Source organism: Ornithorhynchus anatinus, chromosome 13 (genome assembly GCF_004115215.2).
Source record: "Ornithorhynchus anatinus isolate Pmale09 chromosome 13, mOrnAna1.pri.v4, whole genome shotgun sequence".
Taxonomy (NCBI): domain Eukaryota; kingdom Metazoa; phylum Chordata; class Mammalia; order Monotremata; family Ornithorhynchidae; genus Ornithorhynchus; species Ornithorhynchus anatinus.
Genome location: NC_041740.1, coordinates 4,494,916 through 4,515,658, shown reverse-complemented (window position 1 = coordinate 4,515,658; position 20,743 = coordinate 4,494,916).

The window sequence follows — 20,743 nt, the reverse complement described above, 5'->3', positions numbered from 1 at the left end:
ATCAGAAGCCTGCGATGACAGTGAGCTGTCATTCAGCGGTATTATGATTATTTGTCTAAATGACATTGAGTCAATATTCTCCCTTAGATAATGCAAACAGATGATATTTAATGTATTACTTAAGGATAAATGTCAACACAAATCTTGTTTACAAGAATTGTGAGGAGTAGTGCTTAAATTTCAATTAAGATGGCGGCATCTCCTTCCTTCCCAGCTATGCACATTACTAGGAGGCCCATTCATTATGTGTCAATGTCTTGGCTACAGCAGGTGACTGGGTAGTAATAATCATAATAGTCTGTGAGCCATTTGTGGGCAGGGATTGCCTCTCTTTATTGCTGAATTGTACTTTCCAAGCTCTTAGAACAGTGCTCTGCCCACAGCAAGTGCTCAATAAATAGGATTGAATGAATGGATAATAATTATGGTATTTCCTAAGTGCTTACTCCATGCCAAACTCTGTTCTAAGCTCTTGATACAGGGTAATCAAGTTGGACGTGGTCTCTGTCCCCAATGGGGCTCACAGAGGCTCAGAGATGTGAAGTGACTCACCCAAGTTCACACGCCAATCTGGGATTAGAACCCGTGACCTTCTGACTCCCAGCTCCATCCTTTATCCGCTGCATCATGTTGCTTCTAAAGAGCAGCATGATCACGTGAGTAGCCTCTCCCATCCAAATGCTAAGCAGTTTGCATTAAAAACCTTAGGGGTTTTCACCATCTTACTGTTCTATTCTACAGTCCTGACTGTGGATCAGTCATTAGTATTTGAGTGTCTGAGGATAGGGCACTGGACTAACGGCATGGGAGAATGCAATAGAGCTATTCATCTTAATGTCTGTCTCCCCTTCTAGACTGGAAGCTCATTATGGGCAGCTAATGTGTCTTTCCCAAATGCTTAATATAGTGCTGTGCACATAAGCGCTCAATAAATATGATTAACTGGAACTATGCTTGTCCTCAACCTAGCAGGGCAGATAGGCACTACACTAATAGGTAGAAGAAAGAAGGAAAAAGGAAGGTATGTATGCTTAATTATGAATAATAATAGTAATTATGGTATTTGTTAAGTGCTTACTATGTGCCACTCACTGTTTTAAGTACTGGGGTAAATACAAGGTAATAAGATTGTCCCAAGTGGGGCTCACAGTCTCAATCCCCATTTTACAGATGAGGTGACAGAGGCACAGAGAATAATAATAATGTTGGTACTTGTTAAGCGCTTACTATGTGTTAAGCACTGTTCTAAGCACTGGGATAGATACAAGGCTAATAGGTTGTCCCACTTGGGGCTCACAGTTTTTGATCCCCATTTTACAGATGAGGGGACTGAGGCCCAGAGAAGTTAAGTGATTTGCCCAAGGTCACACAGCAGACAAGTGGCGGAATCAGGATTAGAACCCATGACCTCTGACTCCCAAGCCCGTGCTCTTGCCACTAGGCCATGCTGCTCCTCTTATTATTATTAAGCTATGTACATCAGTGCTGGGGTGGTTGTGAATAGACAAGTACTATACTAGTATATTAAAATCCACCATCCACGGCCTCTGAGCCTTTGGCTGTCACTTTCATATATCACCTTCTGGGTGCTGCTCTGAGGTCGGTGCTGATCCTCACATGGTGTAACACAGGACAATGCAATAAATTTGTATACAACCACGTTTCTTAGTATCCCATATGGCAAATTCATGTCTAACCCATGACTTCCAATCTACCCATTCTAATGCTATTCACCAACTCATTTCCTTCAAAGAGGTTTATTTCACCAAGTGTTTAACTGAAGACCACTCCCGGAGAAGCCGAGGGGAACGCCACATCGATGGCCTCTGGACTGTAAGCTCATTGTCGGCGGGAAATGTGTCTACCCACTCTGTTAACTCTCTCTCTCCCAACCACTTATTACAGCACTCTGCACAGTAAGTGCCCAGGAAATGCAATTGATTTAAAAAGTACGATTAATGTCCCTCCCCCAGTTTGGTGACTGATATCCTCCCTAAAGGCTCAGTCTCCAAACTGCCAAGATGGCAGGAGGGTGGGGGCATCCAAGAGGAAAGGCAGAGATGGAAGTTATAGTGCCCCCATTCAGTGAAGGGGATAACTCCAAGCTGCCTCAGAATAATAATAATAATAAAGATAATAATGTTAGTTGTTATGCACTATGTACCAAGCACCGTTCTAAGCTCTGGGGTAGATACAAGTTAATCAGGTTGGACACAGTCCCTGTCCCACATGGGGCTCATACTCTCATCCCCATTTTATAGATGAGGTAACTGAGGTACAGAGAAGTTAAGTGGCTTGACAAAGGTCACACAGCAGACATGTGGCAGAGTCGGGACTAGAACCAATGTCCTTCTGACTCCATGACACCCGGGTTCTCATTCTGGCTCCGATTTGAGATCTTCAGCAACTCACCTAACTTATCTGTGCCCCAATTTCCTTAACTTTAATACTGGTCCTGGCAAGACAAGGAAGATGATGGTTAAGGGGTTTTGGAAGCTGAAACTGTGCCATAGGAATGGGAGCATTAATTGCTAAGAAATCCTCAAAATCAGGCCTCTAGAAGAGGGCTCCCCTTTTAGACTCCTGCAAGGTTTCTCTGGATCTCCTCCCTTATGACAAAACAAAAATGTTCCCCCGACTCCGGTAGTAGTAGTCTTCAGAAACATAAAAACTGCCCATGCAGATAAGCAGGTTCTCCTTTTTCTTGATCTGGGATGCTCTTAGCATAGACCTTTTGGGATTTAATTTATTTTGCAAACTAGACTAGTAGAGAAAAAACAGGAAATAGCCATAAATCTCCCATTTTCACTAAACCCTGCCCGATTGCATCAAGAGAAGGGAAGCCAAATGCCACTACACTAAACACTGAAAAACAAGATTTATTTACTTGTAATTGCATTACTATTATATCAGTTACCTAGTACGTTTGTCTTGCTGAATTAACAGCCTGAGATGGGGGGAAAGCACAGGATATATAACAAGTGCCGTGCATGACAATGTGAATTAGCAAAGCATAATTTACTGGTTATAACAAAATCATTTTATTTATGTGTGAGTGCTAATGCATTTTGACACTTTCCTAATTTCTGTTTTGTTATTTATTAAACAGAATCTTGACAAATCGTTAAATCACAATGAGCAATTCCCTTTAAAATTGGTTCCACTCACTGGACACAAGCTATTTTTCACTGAAGAATTAGGTTATCTGTGCTTACTTATAAAAAAGCATTAAGGCACAAACTGGATTTGTTTAAAGACGGTAACAATGAAGAATGGAAAGGGTCTCGTTAAAGAGAGCACTATATATGACTAAACAGTTGTCTTTTGTAACCAAAGATGATATTACTGATGGTGAAATTTTATCCACAGGATTGGGGAAAGATTCGATCCTGGTGCCATCAACCCTGACAATACCGAACTCTCTTTCTGAATTGGTTGTGCCGTATAGGTTACGGTTTGGTGCCACTGTTGCAGTCTAAAGGCGGTTTGGTAGCAGGCAGGACCCTCTGCGAGTGGCTGACTCACTTTCAGATGGTTCTGGCTACCAGCAATGGGAAGACTTGGGAAACTATGATTCTTCCCCAGGACAGTTTTCTTGAGGATGACTATGATGAAGATGATGATAAGCCAGCAATCGCCCTGTTGTACCTGTGTAGAAGTCATTAGTTCATCTTGACATATTTGTGCTACTATTCTCACCTTGTTCTTCATTCTACTCCCAAAGTTGGCAAATTATTTTTTATCTGGTTGGTGCTACCATTACAGTGTAAGCCTCTGAAGGGCAAGAACCATTCCTTTTGCTTCTGGCGGGCCCTGAGAAGGGCTTAGTACAAACCTGGGGACATATTAACCACTAATAAATACCACTGATGATGACAATGACCAAGATTCAGGGAAAAACGGGGGCAGGACGGGAAGGAGAAAAAGAGGGGAGACTTTACTGCTCCTGACCTTTCGGAGACAGAGCAAGTTAGGGGATGAAGTAAACGTTCCACTGCCAGCGATAGCATCCCGACATATCTTCCGTACCTGGGGAAAGCTTCACCGACTGAATCCTTACTCTCCTCTCCTCCCCCTCACAGCTCTTTATGCATTGTTCTGCAGTGGTGGAGGCAGGGTCAGAAAAACAGAGGCTCACGAGAGGGGCCCCTTGCCATCCCATATCCTCCAAAGCCCATGGGGGCCTGTATGCTCCCACGTGTCCTCTTCCCTCCTGACTGCAGCCATAGCTCACAACAGGGAGGAAGAGTTGACTGGAAATGGGGGAAGAAGAGTACGAGAGTCAATCAATAATATTTATAGAGCACTTACTGTGTAGTGCTCTATACTATGTAGTATAGCAGAGCACTATACTAAGCCCCTGGGAGAGGTAGTGGACACGTTCCCTGCCCACAGTGAGCTTTCGGTCTAGGAGGTCCTGATGGTAGAGGAACTGGGCATCTGTCCCCATCTGGGGTCAGCTATCTCCCTTCTTTCCCATCCTCAGAATCCCATTCAGCATCTTTAGGTCTGAGACAGACCAGCATTCACCATCAGGCTATATGCATCATCCCAGCCCTTTTCCACTTTTTCCATGAGCAGCAGCATGGCCTATTGGAAAGAGCATGCTACTGGGAATCAGAGGAACTGGATTCTAATCCTGGCTCTGCCATACATCTGCTGTGTGACCTTGGGCAAGTCACTTATCTTCTCGGTGTCTCAGTTACCTCACCTGTAAAATGAGCATTAAATTTAGCTCCTCCTACTTAGGCTGTGAGCACAATTTGGGACAGGGACTGTGTTCAACCAGATTATTTTATATCTACCCCAGTGCTTATAACAGTGCTTGACAAAGTGCTTAAAAATACCATAATTATCATTTTTATTATTCACACTCCAAATAGATCTGTATTCAAGGCCAGGTACCAATGTCATGGAGGCTTCACCCAAAACTCATGGTCAACCTGATTTAATTAAAAAAAAAACCTACACCAAGATCATCAGCTATTAGTTGCCAGGAAAGTTAGATAAACATGGCTAAATAGGCAATTTTCAGCTAATCATCATAGGAAGCAGAATGAAAACTAATAGAGATCAATACAGCAATTAAATGTCAAGGATTCAGGGTGCCTTCTTTAGAACAGCAGAAGCATCAGAGAGTCCAGGCAGTTGCTGTCGGCGCTGGTGGGATCGTGCTTAGCATAACTGCCTTCCAAGCACTTGACATGGGTTCTAGTCCCGGCCAATGCAAGAGTTTCATTTTTCTCAAGCGCTTAGCAGAGTGCCCTGCACACAGTCAGTGTACGATAAATACAGCTGACTGACATAAGGCAACGGGGAGAACCTCTCTTCCATCAGTGGCTTCGTCGTTCAATTGTGGGAAAGAAAACTAATCCAGTATAAGACTGAAAAATCTATACCCATTTTTCCCCCTTCAGTGGCTTACTGCATCAAAATGTATGCCAGTATTGTATTAGCAGTCACACATCTTATCCTATTAACATCACATCATGTTAGCGTGCGGGTCCGCTTATCGGACATGGATTATGAAATTATTGCCTTTGGTTCGTATGGGTACAAAGAGGGACTAATTTGATCAAACTGAAAGCTGCTGCTAGATCAAGAAGATGTTACCAGTACATCTCTTTGTAATGAAATGCAACAATCGTACTCATAACTTCTCCCTAGGAGCCTGTGAAGAACTGGGTGATGCATTGGTTCTGAATGACTGCGGACAAAATTAAATATCATATGCTGAGAATTTTGCATTTTCTGGCTCATTTTCCCCAGTGCATAAGATTCATTTATCCTGAGATTAGAATAGAAAGTTATAGAGTAAAAAGACCAATAAACTTTTTTTCCCCTTTCTCAGTAGCTGAAGGATTCTTCCCTCTGGATATTTTCCAGTTAAATTAAATGATTGTACCTTTGGAACTTTCAACTTAATGAATCTGGAAATATCTTTTGAATTGGATTGAATAAGGTCCTCAGTGCTGCACTGCTTCAAAAGCAGGGCATAAGAGGTCTTCAGTCGGGTAGACTATTCCAGAGCTACCAATACACTTATTCAAGATAATCAATCAATCGATAGTGTATATTGATCACCCACTGTGTGCAGTGCACTGGGAGAGTAGAACAGTGGTAAAAGAGAAAATCCCTGTCCTAAAGGATCTTACAATTGAATGACTTGTAATTGTAAGAGATCATATCTTCAAGTCTTCATTACTGGACTAAAGCCTGCCCTTTATGATACACTACATCATGGCAATAAATTAAGCGCTTACTATGTGCCAACACTGAGGTAGATATAAAAGGCAATCAAAGACACAATCCCTGTCCCTTACGGGGCTCACAGTCTGAGCATCCATCAGTCTTTCTCTGAAAGGCCTAGGTATTACATTCTAAAACTCTAGCCCCGGACTGACCTCGGAGAGAGGAAATGCCGTGCAATTCTTCGCCTTTAGAAGATGGGACAATAAAAGACCACACCTCTGTTCCTGGGAATCCAATTTCTGCATTCCTAGGCCCTGTGCCATAGGAGACCCATTTCTAACCTCAACCTCTTTGTAATTTCAAGCTGGAATCTCACGGACCCTCTGCCTGTCCCACCCTGCTCTTTAGGACAAGGTGGGGAGTGAACTTGTATCCCAATTCTGTTATATTGTACTCTCCCAAGCACTTAGTACAGTTCTCAGTACATAGTAAGCGCTCAGTAAATTGATCGGAGGTGGAGAGAGAAGGGAGGAATGGAGGCATGATGACATGCCACCCTTTTCCACCTCATCCTTTTTCCCAAGTTTCATCTTTCTGATTACTTCAGATGCCAATAGAATAATAATAATAATTATGGTATTTGTTGAGTGCTTAACTACATGCCAGGCACTGTACTAAGCACTGGGGTTGAAAGAAGTAAATCAGGTTGGACACAGTCCCTATCCCACCTGGGGCTCACAGTCTCAATCCCCATTTACAGATGAGGTAACTGAGGCAGAGAGAAGTGAAATGACTTGTCCAAGGACACACAACAGTCAAGTGTTGGAGTTGGCACTACAACCCATGACCAGAACGAAGACTTTCTCTCCCTCTCAAAAATCGATCATTCTTATTTAAGTGCTTATTGCATGCAGAATTATGACAACGCACTTAGGAGGGCATAATATAAACAGAGTTGGTAGACACCCTTCCTGCCCACAAGATCAATTAGTAGTATTTACCAGTTGCCTACAAAGTGCTATACTAAGTGCTTAGGAGAATTAAATAGAGGTGGGAGAATAAAATAGAGGTAGGAGATAATCCTTTCCTACAAGGATCTAATGGGGATTGGATGCTCAGTGATTAGTCTACATATCTTCAATAAGATTATTATTATTTTTTTTAGAATAAGCGCTTTTGCTTCCTTCCCCTCTCCGCCAACTCGTCCCTCCTGCATCTAGTTGGATACAGGTTTCCACGGGCTCCAGGGAGAAGGTAGCTCCTCCATCTGAATGGAGAGCTGTGGCCCTAGTTATATATTTTGAGCCTGACAGTAATAGTGGCATCTTTGCATTAAGTAAACCAGCTAAATTAATTAGAACAGAGCAGCTCATATTCATCAAGAGAGAAACGGCAATACCCAACTGAAGTAAAAGGCAGGATTTAATTAAAATCCCTGCCCAAGTTTCTATTCTACAGCATTTGGGAAGACAGCACAAAACGGGGCTAACAGGTTGAGTTTATTTTTTTCTCCTTTGCTATCTATGAATACTCACTTCAAATTCAGTGACTTGCTTTTACTGTTCTAATTCCCCTCAAAATTACTGTTAGTTAATTAGAAATGCTGTTTACTCTTTCCTCTCACTATAATCACTGTGGCATCCTAGCCATTTTGGTTGGCCTGCCTATAACTTAAAATTCCATTTGGAGTCTTTCTCCTCATGCAGGATGAATGGGTGAAACAAGATGAAGCAGCATAACCTAGTGGAACGAGCACAGGTGTGAGTCAGAGGATTCAGGTTCTAATCCTGGTTCTGCCACTTACCTGCTGTGTGACCTTAGGCAAGTCACAATTTCTCTGAGCCTCTGTTTCCTTGTCTGTAAAATGGGGCTCACTGTTCTCCTTCCCCTTAGACTGTGAGCCCCATGTGGAATGGAGACTGTTATCTAATCTGATTATTTGAAACCTACCCAAGAGCTTACTACAGTGCTTGGCACATGGAAACCGCTTAAATATCAGTATTATTATAATTAATCAGGCTGTGGGATCCCCAGGAGGTTCCCAAAATTTGGTTCATGCTCTGAGTCCAAACTGGGGCTAATCTGAAAAGGTTCACTAAAGTGGGAACCCTTAAATAAGGATGAAGCAGAAAGGGTATTCTTGGAGCTGGGTGAAATTTTCTCTAGAGGGTTTTACTTGCCTCCCCACCCGTGGTTTATATCTCACTCTCCAGAGAATAAAAATCCATAGGCCGTTTGCTTCTGAAAAAGTAATACCTAGCCGTTAGCTAGGAGATCAAAGCACTTTCTAATGAGCCAATTGTGATGAGCATTGCAAAGGGGGAAGCAGAATCCTGGGTCAGGGAGAGGTGGCTGAGCTCACACTGTAATAGATCACAGCTCCGACAGAAGGCTCAGGCTTCGGCTTCCCAGTCCCACAATAGACATTTTGCCCTTTACGTGAACCATCTTTCTGAGCCTAATAGGTGCTCGAGAAGCAGGAGAGCCGAGTACAGTGATATTTAAGAGAAGCAGCGTGGCTCAGTGGAAAGAACAAGGGCTTTGGAGTCAGAGGTCATGGGTTCGAATCCCAGCTCTGCCACTTGTCAGCTGGGTGACTTTGGGCAAGTCATTTAACTTCTCGGTGCCTCAGTTACCTCATCTGTAAAATGGGGATGAAGACTGAGCCCCATGTGGGACAACCTGATTCCCCTGTGTCTACCCCAGCGCTTAGAACAGTGCTCGGCACATAGTAAGCGCTTAATAAATACCAACATTATTATTATTATTATTATTATATTTCATCATCTCATCTCCGTGGGATTATGTGGGGAAGCGCTCTGACTCACATGGTTCTAACATGTGAAAAGACATGGGTTCTAATCCCGGCTCTGCCACTTGTCTGCTGGGTAACCTTGGGCAAACTCACTTAGTCTCTGTGCCTAGGTTACCTCACCTGTAAAATGGGGATGACACGCGCCTCCCTCTGACATGGACTGTGAGCCCCATGTCGGGCAGGGATCGTGTCCAACCTTATTCATTCATTCAATTCATTCAAGGCCTGGAGTGGTTAAGCGACCTGCCAAAGGTCACACAGCAGGCCAGTGGCAGAGCTGGGACTAGAACATGGGACAATCGATCAATGGTATTTATTGAGCACTTAGTTCAGTGCTTTGCAGAGAGTAAGTGCTAAACCAGTCACCTTGCCCCCTCCTACCTCACCTCGCTACTCTCCTTCTAAGTTCCAGTCTGTACATTTTGCTCCTCTATTACCTACTTACTCATTGTACCTCTATTTCATCTACCTCACCACTGACCCCTCACCCACATCCTGCCTTTGGCTTGTAACACCCCTCCTCAAATTGGACAATTACTCTCCTCAACTTCAGAGCCTTAATTGAAGGCATATCTCCTCCCAAATGTCTTCTCTAAGTTCTCATTTCCTTTTTCCCCCACTCCCTTCTGCATCACCCTGATGGCTCACTTTATTCACCCCACCCCTCGGTCCCACTTACGTACAGATCCACAGTTTATTTATAAATATGGCTGTCTCCCCATCTACACTCTAAGCTCATTGTTGACAGGGAGCATGTCTACCAACTCCATTATACTGTCCTCTCTCAAGTGCTTAGTACAGTGCTCTGAACACAGTAAGGGCTCGTTAAATTACTGATCGATTGACTCTCATCTTCAAGCCAAATACTGCCTGGGTTTGATTTCGGCTCTGCCCGAGGCAGAGCACGTGGATGGACCACATCAGTCAAGTGACCTCCGGGGAGAGGCTCAGTTAGGAGTAGCTCTGTGCAACTACTTCTGGGTTGAGGAGTGAAGAATGACCTGCAGAACCTGACTCACAGTTCCACCCTGCCTTAGACGCTCCATGCTTTTGTGAATGCTGCCTATGCATGCGGATGTCTGAGAGGCAGAAAATGTGGTTTTTCACGGCGAAGTTTTCTCACCATCATTTCCTTTTTAATGCCCAAGTGTCCCTGACTGAATAAATGAATCTCTAGAGTTCCAACAGGATAACGTAGTGACCGAAGGTAAAGCCTCTCACAAGCATTTCTTTACTTAATGCGGCAGCTCCCCAAGCACCAATACCGTCCATCCAAAATGATGTAAAGTATTCTCCAAACCTCTTATCTCCAAGGGATACAGTGTAGTCTGACATTATTTTAAGAGCTTAAGCAGTTCTTGGAGAAAAACATATTTCTAATTCACACCAAGTCTAACAGCATCCACTTGAGATATCCCCATGGAAAATATTGTTCCCATCAAATCACCCTAATCTTAGTTAGCAGCCAAGAACATTTCAGCACTGCATCGATTGGGTTGAGTGCCGCGAGTGATGCCCAAAATAAATTCAAAATGTCAAAATTCTCCTAAGTTCCTTGTGGGCAAGTTTTGAGTCTAGAGTGTGCTTCTGCTGTACTCTTCCCAAGAACTTAGTGCAGTGAGGTGTTGCTGCTTAGTACTTAATATTAACCTAATACATCTAAAGTCCAAATCCCTAATCTGTGAGGAGAGGCAGGCAGACATGGCGCAGCAAAGAATCATAGGCCATTTCAATGGGTTTCTGACCTGGTGCCAGCTCTTAGTTCCAACCAGAAAGGAAACAGCAACATATAGCCTCAGTCCAATCTGCCCTCAGAAAAGCCAAAGTTTAGGTACATGTGGATTTTCCACATCCTCGTCTTCCTACTACTTATCCAAGAGGTTCCATGCTTAAAGACCAACTTTGGTTATTCTTTAGTCCACTGACCTGAACACAAGTTCTTGCCTTTCTATGACCCCTAGGAACGCAAGAGTACATCAGAAGAAAACACAGTTCAAGAGCAAATCGGGGCAACGGTGGGACAGAGGGCCCCGGGGGTGGTCTGGTTGAGGAACCAGTCCACGGTTCTTTGTGCGTCACTCAGGAGAGCAACTTCATTGAGAAGCAGCATGGTCTAGTGGAACAAGTGTGGGCCTGGGAGTTAAAGCACCTGGATTCTGCTCTTCCAGTTACCTAAAGTGAGACCTTGGTTGGGTAAGTCACTTACCTTCTCTGTGCCTCAGTTTCCTTATCTGTAAAATGGGATTCAATTAGCCAGTTGTTTTTTTAAATGGTATTTGTTAGGTATTTACTAGGTGCCAGGTATTAAACTAAGTGCTAGGGTAGATACAGGATAATCAGAATGGACAGTCTCTGTCCAACATAGGGCTCACAGACTTAATTCTCATTTTACAGATGAGGAAATTGAGGCACAGAGAAGTTAAGTGACTTGACTGAGGTCACACAGCAAACTGTTCTCACTCTTTCTTAGATTGTGAGCCCCATTAGGGCCAGAGACTGTGTCCAACCAACCCAATTAACTTCTATCTACCCCAGCATGTGGAATAGTGCTTGGTATAGAGTAAGTGCTTAACAAATGCCATCATAATAATATCTGAAGGACAAATATAAGTGCTCCCAGGACACGTCTATGGAATCGACCTGATGGGATATATGAATTTGTCATTAGAATACTGTTAGTTGGTTGAAAGTCATAACTACCAACATCTTTAACAGGACTTCTGCTGGCCTATTTTGTAAGCTGCAGGAAATCCCAATTGATCAATGAAATTTACTGAATGCTTACTGTGTACACAGCACTGGACTAAGCACTCGGGAGAGTACAACAAAGTTGATAGACACATTTCCTGCCCACAGCGAGGTCACAGCCTTGACGGGGTCAAAAACATTAAAATAAATCACAGATCTGTATGTAAGTGCTGTGGGGCTGAGGGTGGGGTGAACAGCAAGTGCTTAAGAAAATATAGATCCAAGTGAGAGAGTAGGGAAAAAGAGGATTTAATCAGGGAAGACCTCTTAGAGGAGATGTGATTTTGATAAAGATTGGAAGGTGGTAAAATGCTGGTCTGTCACATATGGAGGGCGAGGGAGTTCCAACTTCAGAGGAGAACATGGGCAAGGAGTCAGCAGTGAGACTGATGAGACTGAGGTGCAGGGAGCCAGTTGGCGCGGGAGGAGCAAAGTTTGCAGCCTGGGTGGCAGTAGGAAATCAGCAAGGTAAGGTAGGAGGGGAGCGAGCTGATGGAGTGATTTAAAACCAATGGGAAAGGGAGATTAAACTCCTCCAGTCAAACCACAGCACTTTCTGTCCAACCATAGCACTTTCTGGGTATCAATTCTCTTCTTCTTCCAGCTCACAAGATTATTCTGAGGAATCATCCCTTCTCTTCACTTTCAGAAAAAAAAAGATGTTTTCTAAATGCTTTGAAGACGGTCTTTACTCATTGGTTTTATTAGGAAATGACAAATGAGAGGGGAAGGGGGTCACGGTGTTTATGATCGGCTTCTTGGGCTGTCTGGAGAGTAGATGAAGTTCCGCCTTAAATGACTGCTTTTCATTTCACCTTTTGAACCAGGTTCTCATTGCTCAGCCCCCTTTCATTTTCTATGATCCTAACAGAAGCTTATCCTCTGAAGAAACAGGAACTTCCTTCTGCTTTTCTGGTGATGCTTGGTTTGCCAGGAAAAAAAAATTCCCAAAGCACTTTGTCCAAGATGGCCAACTTGCTAATCATCTGACAGCCACTTAACCCTCAAGTAACCTCAGAATGGACAAACAAGGAACGTTTAGCTATGGAGACCCAGGCCCAAAGCCCTGAGTGCATACAAGGGAAGAGTTAAATCTAGTGGTATTGGGTCACCTGAATCCCCATGAGGTTGTGATGATGATGATCATGATGATAATGGCATTTGTTAAGTGATTACTATATTCCAAGCACTAGGATGGATACAAGATTCTCAGGTGGGACACAAACTGTGAGTCCTACGTGGTTCAGGGACTAAGGGGGAGGGAGGAGAAGTATCAAAGCCCCATTTTACAGCGGAAAAAACCTCTCACAGAGAAGTCCAAGCAAGCCAGTAGCCAAACCAGATTAGAACCCAGGTCCTCCGACTCCCAGGCCCACGATCTTCCCATTAGGCCACGCCGATCCTTGTGCAATTTAAAAAGAATCACCCACCAGTCACCTAGGTATCCAGTTCATCAATTGATCAATTGCATTACCATGTGCAGAGCACTGTACTAAGCTCTTGGGAGAGTACAATCGAACAATATAACAGAGTTGGTAGACATGGTCCCTTCCCACAGCAAACGTACAGTTCTTCCAGCCATCGAGAAGGTTAGACAACACTACAGTTCTGTAAACCTTTAGTTTGGTCTGGAGTCTGATATAGTGCTTTGCACATAGTAAGCACTTAACCATCATTATTATACTACACCACCGTCACACTCTGTTTGACAGTTCTAACCAGACAAGTAGAGAGAAGCAGCATGGCCTAGTGAATAGAGCTTGGGCTTGGGAGTCAGAAGGGCCTGGGTTCTAATCCCCGCTCCACCCCTTATCTGCTGTGTGACCTTGGACAAGTAACTTCACTTCTATGGGCCTCAGTTACCTCATCTGTAAGACTCTTCTGGGTGTCTTGAACCTGTGGAACCTAGGGACACTGAGCTAAGGAATCCTGTTTTATGAGGAGCATTAAATAATATTTGCCCCATAACAATTATTTTCCATTCCTGGATGAGGTCTAATAGACCTGCTTGAAGCTGATCGCTCCTGAAGGCCATGGATTCCCTGGAGCAGAATCATTATGTTTTCCAAAATACTCACCGTAATTATGTTTTGTTCAGAGATTAGCTCAGTGGCTCGCTTGGGATCAATTATGACTCATCTTAGAGCTAGAAGCTGAAGTCCAAAATATATATAGTCTTGGAGTAGAGAGCGACTGCTTTGCACAACCAAATGGCTTTATTGCATTAATGGTTTGATGGGGTTAACAATGTCTAGCTCTCCGTCATTTTTCCACAGTGAGCATGAACTCAATGTAAGTCTCCCTCTTTGATGAAAGTGATAGGTGAGGAAAGGTTCTGAATAACCATTCCTTAGGTTAAGAAGTTTAGTAAGAAGAAGAGGTTGGATTCTTATTACTTCGCACAACTGATACATTGATTGACTTGAGAAAGTCCCAGCTCTTCTAAAGGTGTTTGGGAAGGGGGAGCAGTGAAAAGCCCTCAGTCAGTGGTCAGTAAATATCAACAGCCAAGAGCTCTTTCCAGACTAAGCCCTCATTTCCTTTCTTCCACTCTATTCTGCATCACCCTTGCACTTGGATTTGCACCCTTTAACCCACAGCACTTATGGAAATATCTGTAATTCATTTATATTAATGTCTATCCCCCACCTCTAGACTGTAAGCTCATTGTGGGTGGGGAATGTGTCTATAAGGTCTGTTAGATTGTATTCTCCAAAGTGCTTAGTACAGTGCTCTGGACATCGAAGTACTCAATAAATGCAACTGATTAATGGATGGATCTTTGCCTGCTCCCAGCCTGCTGCTCCCCTTGAGAGTTTCCAGGATGGATCTAGAATTCCTGGGGAAAGCTAGGCCCTCTCAGGCCCAACTCAAAGAAAACATAGCCATCCTCCCCAACCCTCCATATTATGGTAGCAGGAGTCCCAGGGTATCACATGTCAGCTCGTTTTGATCAGGAAACAGGTCTGCTAACTCTGTGGTATTGTACTCTTCCAAGCACCTAGTACAGTGTTTCACATATAGTAAGTGCTCAATAAACACCATTGATGATGATGATCAGATCCGGAGGGCATCAGAAAAGACAAGATGCTGCTGCTGAAGAGTTGGAGACATTTCTGCGTATGTCAGCGGCAGTTTCTATTTATTTCAAATTCCATTCCTACTGTCCCTAGGACCTTCTCGATGCAGTGGGATCTGCTTAAATTCCATCTAGGAATATTTTTATGGCATGCTAATTAAATTCAAATTGATTATCAAAAGCATCCCGGAGTCTGAAGAATGAGTTAGCATGCTTCTAGGTTTTCCTTCCCAAGACTAATGATTTATAGAATCAACTAGCATTATTAATAAGAACTCTCCATATGTATCTAGTATGAAGGGCAAATACTTTATAAATGTTCTCTTATTATCCCCCTAACTGTGGCCCATGGAGAAGAGGTAGCAAATGTGAATTATTAAGTCCAATCTTGGAGATGGAAACCATGTGAAGTGAAAAGGAGAGAAAAGTGGAGCATAGTGAGTGCCCAAGTGCAAATAGAATCCAGGTTTTCTGACATCCAGTTTGGGGTTCTGCTTCAGGTCAGATAAAGTACCCCAGACAGTAAAGGAATATTCTCATTCTGTCTGTTCAGTGAGGTTGGGGGGAGGGGCAGGGGGGAGAAAGAGAGAGAAGGGAGGTGGGGACAAAGCTCCCAGGAAGGAAAAAAAGAGATTCAGGGCACGAGACAGACAGAAAGACAGAAAACGAGACACAAGACTGATCCCCGTCTGCCGTTCCTCACCAAAAATGCAGGCGCAGCCATTTAGAATGTGGGGCTCGGTAAAGGCATAGTGACTTGAGGAATTCAGTCCCCACCCTCTTTGACCTGGAAGATTTTATGCCATTTTTCATACTCCCTGAGAATGTACCCATGGGTGGTTAAACGAGGCCCATTTGGTCTTCCTCACAATTTTCACTCCCCTGAGCAGAGTTCAGTTGAGAGAGATTAGTCCCCGATTCTAGGAGATCTAAGCCTCAGGCCAGCTTCCCAATCACTAGGCTCCCAAAAGGGATTTACCAAACCTTCCCCAAGCCGAGCAAGATGAGCACGTGACCCTATAGCCACCACAGCTGGAACTGAAGCCGTTCCAAAGCCAACACTAACTGATGGTCGGTGGGTGAAGGGGAGCATTGAACGAATTCGATCTGGGCCACAGATCCTCTGATTTCTGGATCTGTTCCAACAGGGAAGGCTTTTTGTCACAGCTTAAAATTCCACCCACTCCCTCTGCCACAAGAAGTCGAGTCGCCCTGTGATCCTCGGGCATTGTTTTCCTTTGCACACTGCCCGCGCAGCCTACGACGGGGGCCGTGACATTTTATTCATTGTGGCAGGCCCACTTACCCATATTGATAGAACTTCTATTGAAAGGGAAAAGATGTGGCTAGCCAATTTCTTTTATCTGCCCTCCCACTCGGGAGAAGGGTTTGCCTCTCACCTTAGTTCTCCAGCACCATTCGTCAATCCGGGATAAAGGTAAATCAATGGCCTAACCCAAGCAGGTCAATGACAGATGGAGCAATTAATTTAGCTCAGCAGATCCCGCGGAATGTCATTTGCCTAACAGCAAACAAACACGGCACCATCAATAATTCTTCAGGGTTACGATGACCTATTATGAGAGATAATTGGGAGTAATTATAACCGTTAGATCACGGACTGAAGACGATCGGAGTGCTGCGGTGATTGATTGCTCCCATGAAAAGCTATGCGGCAACCGAGTAAGGACCTCGGCAAGCCCGGAGCTGAGAGTCCCTTCCAGGGTGCCCTCCATGTCCTAAGACAACTGGCCAAACAATGGGATTTCAAGTAGTCATCTTCTGCTTATTTATTCATTCAGTCATATTTATTGAGCACTTACTATGTGCAGAGCATTGTACTAAGTGCTTGGAAAGTACAATGCAGCAACAAAGAGAGGCAATCCCTGCCCACAACGGGCTCACAGTCTAGAAGGGGGGAGACAGACATCATCCCTAATGCAGTTAGCCCCTGCAGTCCTAGCTACAGAACAGACACCATCAAAGTTAGCTTAAAAATTATAATGTACAGGGTCTTCCCCTGGGTCCTGCTTTGCTCTACACAAAGCACTCATTCCAGTAGGCCAGTGGTACGTAAGTGTCTCGCCTACGTTCATATCTAAGCCCATCTCCCTCTGATCTGTCTGCAATCACACTGATCGGCTGCCTTTTCCACTTAGGTATTAATTTCGACCCATCTTCGAGACTTGTGTATATCCATGGGTTCAAGTGAACATTTAATTTTATTTATTCTGAGTCCACTGCTGGGAAGCATTTCAACGTCTGTCTCCCAGCTTGAGGTTAGCTCCTTGAGGACAGATAACATGTCTTGTGATTCTAATGAACTACCCAAGAGCTTAGCGCAGTGCAGTGCATTGCTAGTTGATCAGCAAATACCACTGATGCTGTTATGGAAGAGTGGAAACTGGGCATATGCAACTCACATCCACGAACCTCATCATGAAGCACCTGAGAAGCAAGTTTCCACTCAGCTCTGCCTGTAGTCAATCATATTTATTGAGTGCTTACTGTGTGCAAAGCACTGTACGAAGCACTTGGGAGACTACAATATAAACGGTAAACAGATATATAACCTGCCCATAATAAGCCGGGAATAAGCCCTTCAGAGGTCTGAGGACCCCTAACCTCCTCCTTTGTCAAATACAAGGATTAAATGACTTTCTGGGAAGGAGGCAGGGGGGGAGAGATGGAAGCTATAAGGAATCAATCATCTCCTTTACAAAGCTCCCTGTGACCAAGATCTTCAAAAGAAAAAAAAGCGATAAATTTGCTTTAAACAGGCAAAGTTGGGAGCAGCCAAGGGAACTGGAGCATTGGCTCCAAACTAAAGGCGATGGACAAGCCTTCTTGGGCCAGGTCACTGAGTTAGCCACCCAAGACAACTGGAATAAACAGGATGAAGGAAAACAGAAAGGCAGTCAATAGGTCAGTTCCAAAAAAGAAAAAAAAATCACTGACTCCAGTAAACTTGGGGAAGATAAAAAAATCCAAACAAAAAAGAACAAAGAACAAAAGCAGCTCGCATTAAAGCCACCTCGGAAGATGGAAAGTGAAACTAGCCAAACCACGTTGAAGCCCCCCAGCAGTACCCGTGCAGTTTGAAGCTGGGAGTCTTGTTGCCCCCTAAACTGTCTACCTGCAGCAGCTACACCAGGTCAAATCTCCTCTTAAAGTGACACAAAATGCCCCGCTTATGGTGAGAGGATTAGCTCGTTGGGATTCAACAAGAGAGGAAGGAACAGATACCAATAATAGATATGGGTTCACTTTGGCCAAGTCTCTGAGGTGGCTTGCTGCTCTCTTTTCCCTTCTGAAAGGGATAAAAGCATCTTGCATCTGGGTCTGACATGGTGACAAGTCACCCTGATGACTTTGGAAAGAAAAATGGTCTAGCCCGTACTTGGGGTGCCTGCCCTCTTGGAAATAAACGTGAACAAGAATTAAGGGTAATTGTGCAGTTAGCACAACTTTTCTAAACAGATAAGGTAGTGTGAGGCAAGAATGAAACATTGAAATGTTTTCTTTGAGGTCTTAGTGTCAGTACAAACTGGATGATATTCTGGGGTATTAACTAAGAACTGTTGAATATTCCCGGTTATCCCAGATACAACCTCATATTACTGTTGCAGAAACATCCTGATTCTTCTCAACTGATGCACATATTCCCATTTAAAAGGCAGAAAATGTCTGCCAAAAGGCCACTGCATCCCGTGCCAATAGGCACACATGAGAAAAATCAGATTTCAGATTAGCCTGTACATGTTTGAAAGTGAAGAATGGATGGTCCACAGGTGAGGTGTATGAAATTCTTTTACAAGTGCTATAACATTCATGCTGGTAATGATATCCTTTATGCATGTAGTAGTCCTTTCTTACAGCAGGCGAATCTATCCTAGTGGGTAAGACTTGCGAGGAGCCATGTTTCACCTGTAAACACAGCACATTTTAGACACTGCATGTTTTCAAGCTGAGCCACCAGTTTGGATGATTAACTTCAGTCTACCCCAGCATTTAGCACAGTGCTTGACACAGTCAACACTTAATAATACTGATAATAATAAGAAGAAGAAGAACAATCCCTCCAATTTTGCTTGGAAGCACACAGTGCATGAAACCCCAGGAGCACTTTTTAGGACAAGACCCATCTGACAGGGAGCCCCAGCAAAATTCCTTGGTAATGCAGAGGATTCATTCAATCATATTTATTGAGCACTTAGTGTGTGCAAAGCACTGTGCTAAGTGATTGGGAGAGTACAATGTCAGACATTCCCTCCCCACAGTGAGCTTACAGTCTAGAAGATGCACAGAGAGTAAAAGAAATCAGAGAAAGAAGAGGGCCAGTCTACGGCAGGTTAACTCCCAAGCCGAGCCTGGACCACCTGATAGACCAAGATGGGTTCCCATAACAGGACTTTGGAACCTTGCTGTCTTGAGAGGACGCATCCAGGCCTCGGACTGACTGATTCTGACCTCAGCTTGGAAGCAGCCATTTCTTCTCCCACTTCAGCCAGGGTCGCCAGGGATTTCTGCTACTACCTGGGTCACTTGCCCACCTCCTGCCACTGTTAACGCAATCTCCTGCAGGGGGACCCAGATTACAGGCCTGAGGCAGCCCTAAAGGTCATAAGACCCTGAAGCATGGACATGAGATTGGTTCTAGGGTCTCTGATGATGATGATGATAGTATTTGTTAAGCGCTTACTCTGTGACAAAGCACTGTTCTACGTGCTGGGGTAGATACAAGGTAATCAGCTTGTCCCATGTGGGGCTCACAGTCTAAAGCCCCATATTTCAGATGAGGTAACTGAGGCACAGAGAAGTTAAGTGACTTACCCAAATTCACACAGCTGACAAGCAGTGGAGCTGGGATTAGAACCCATGACCTCTGACTCCCAAGTATGTGCTCTATCCACTAAGCCACGCTCTGGCAGGACCCTCGGGCCGGAGGTGCCAACCCCTGGCCTTTGATTTATCCTCACACGTTAATTTAGTCACACAAACTATTGTACTGATTGAGCACTTACTGTGTGCAGAGCACTGTACTAAGAGCTTAGTTTTCAATGGCACCAAAAATGCAGCCCTTGCGACTCTCTCATGCCTCTAGTATCCATGTCGCTAAGGTATTCATTCATATTTATTGAGCACTAAGTGCAAAGCACTTTGGGGAGAGTACAATAGAAGAATAAACAGACACATTCCCTGCCCACAACTATCTCACAGTCTAAAGGATAGATCACTGAGCTCAGTATATAACCCAAACTGCTTGCCACCTGGATTTGAGAGCAATCAGCCAGTCAGTGTAATCTCGAATTCTTACTGTGTGCAGAGCACTTGACCAAGCACTTGGGAAAGCACAAGACAGAGGTGGTAGACACGATCCCTACCTATAAGGTAAGGACCTTCCAGTCTAACGGGGTATCAAGCAGAATGAAGGCTTAAGACTCACAGGCAGCAGTGGTTCAAACGAATCACCTGAAGCTGTGTCTGGCACAGGGAGTAAAATTGTTGTAACCAATAAAAGTTTATATGAAACATAATCCTGAAAACAGATAAAAACTAATTCCCCATATTGTACCTCTAAGGTGCTTGAATGGGCCTATTCATAACGCAAGCCGACGGAGTGAAGTTAAATCGGACGACTCCGGTGAATTACCGTGGAGGCTAATTTACTCCCTGAAATGAATTTCCTCTCTGGTAACGTAGCCGTGGAGTGAGATGGATCAGAGACATTTTAAAACGTTCATTTTCAGGGACTAAATACATCACAGGGTTCGGAAAGGGGGTGCTGGGGTGGTCGTCTTCCCCTGCTTAAGCACATGCCCTCTTCAATTTCTGAAGGAAAATACTAAGAACTGGAACTCCAGTCAGAGAGTGGTTCTGCCAAAGCCTCAAACACCTGTCACCAGTCA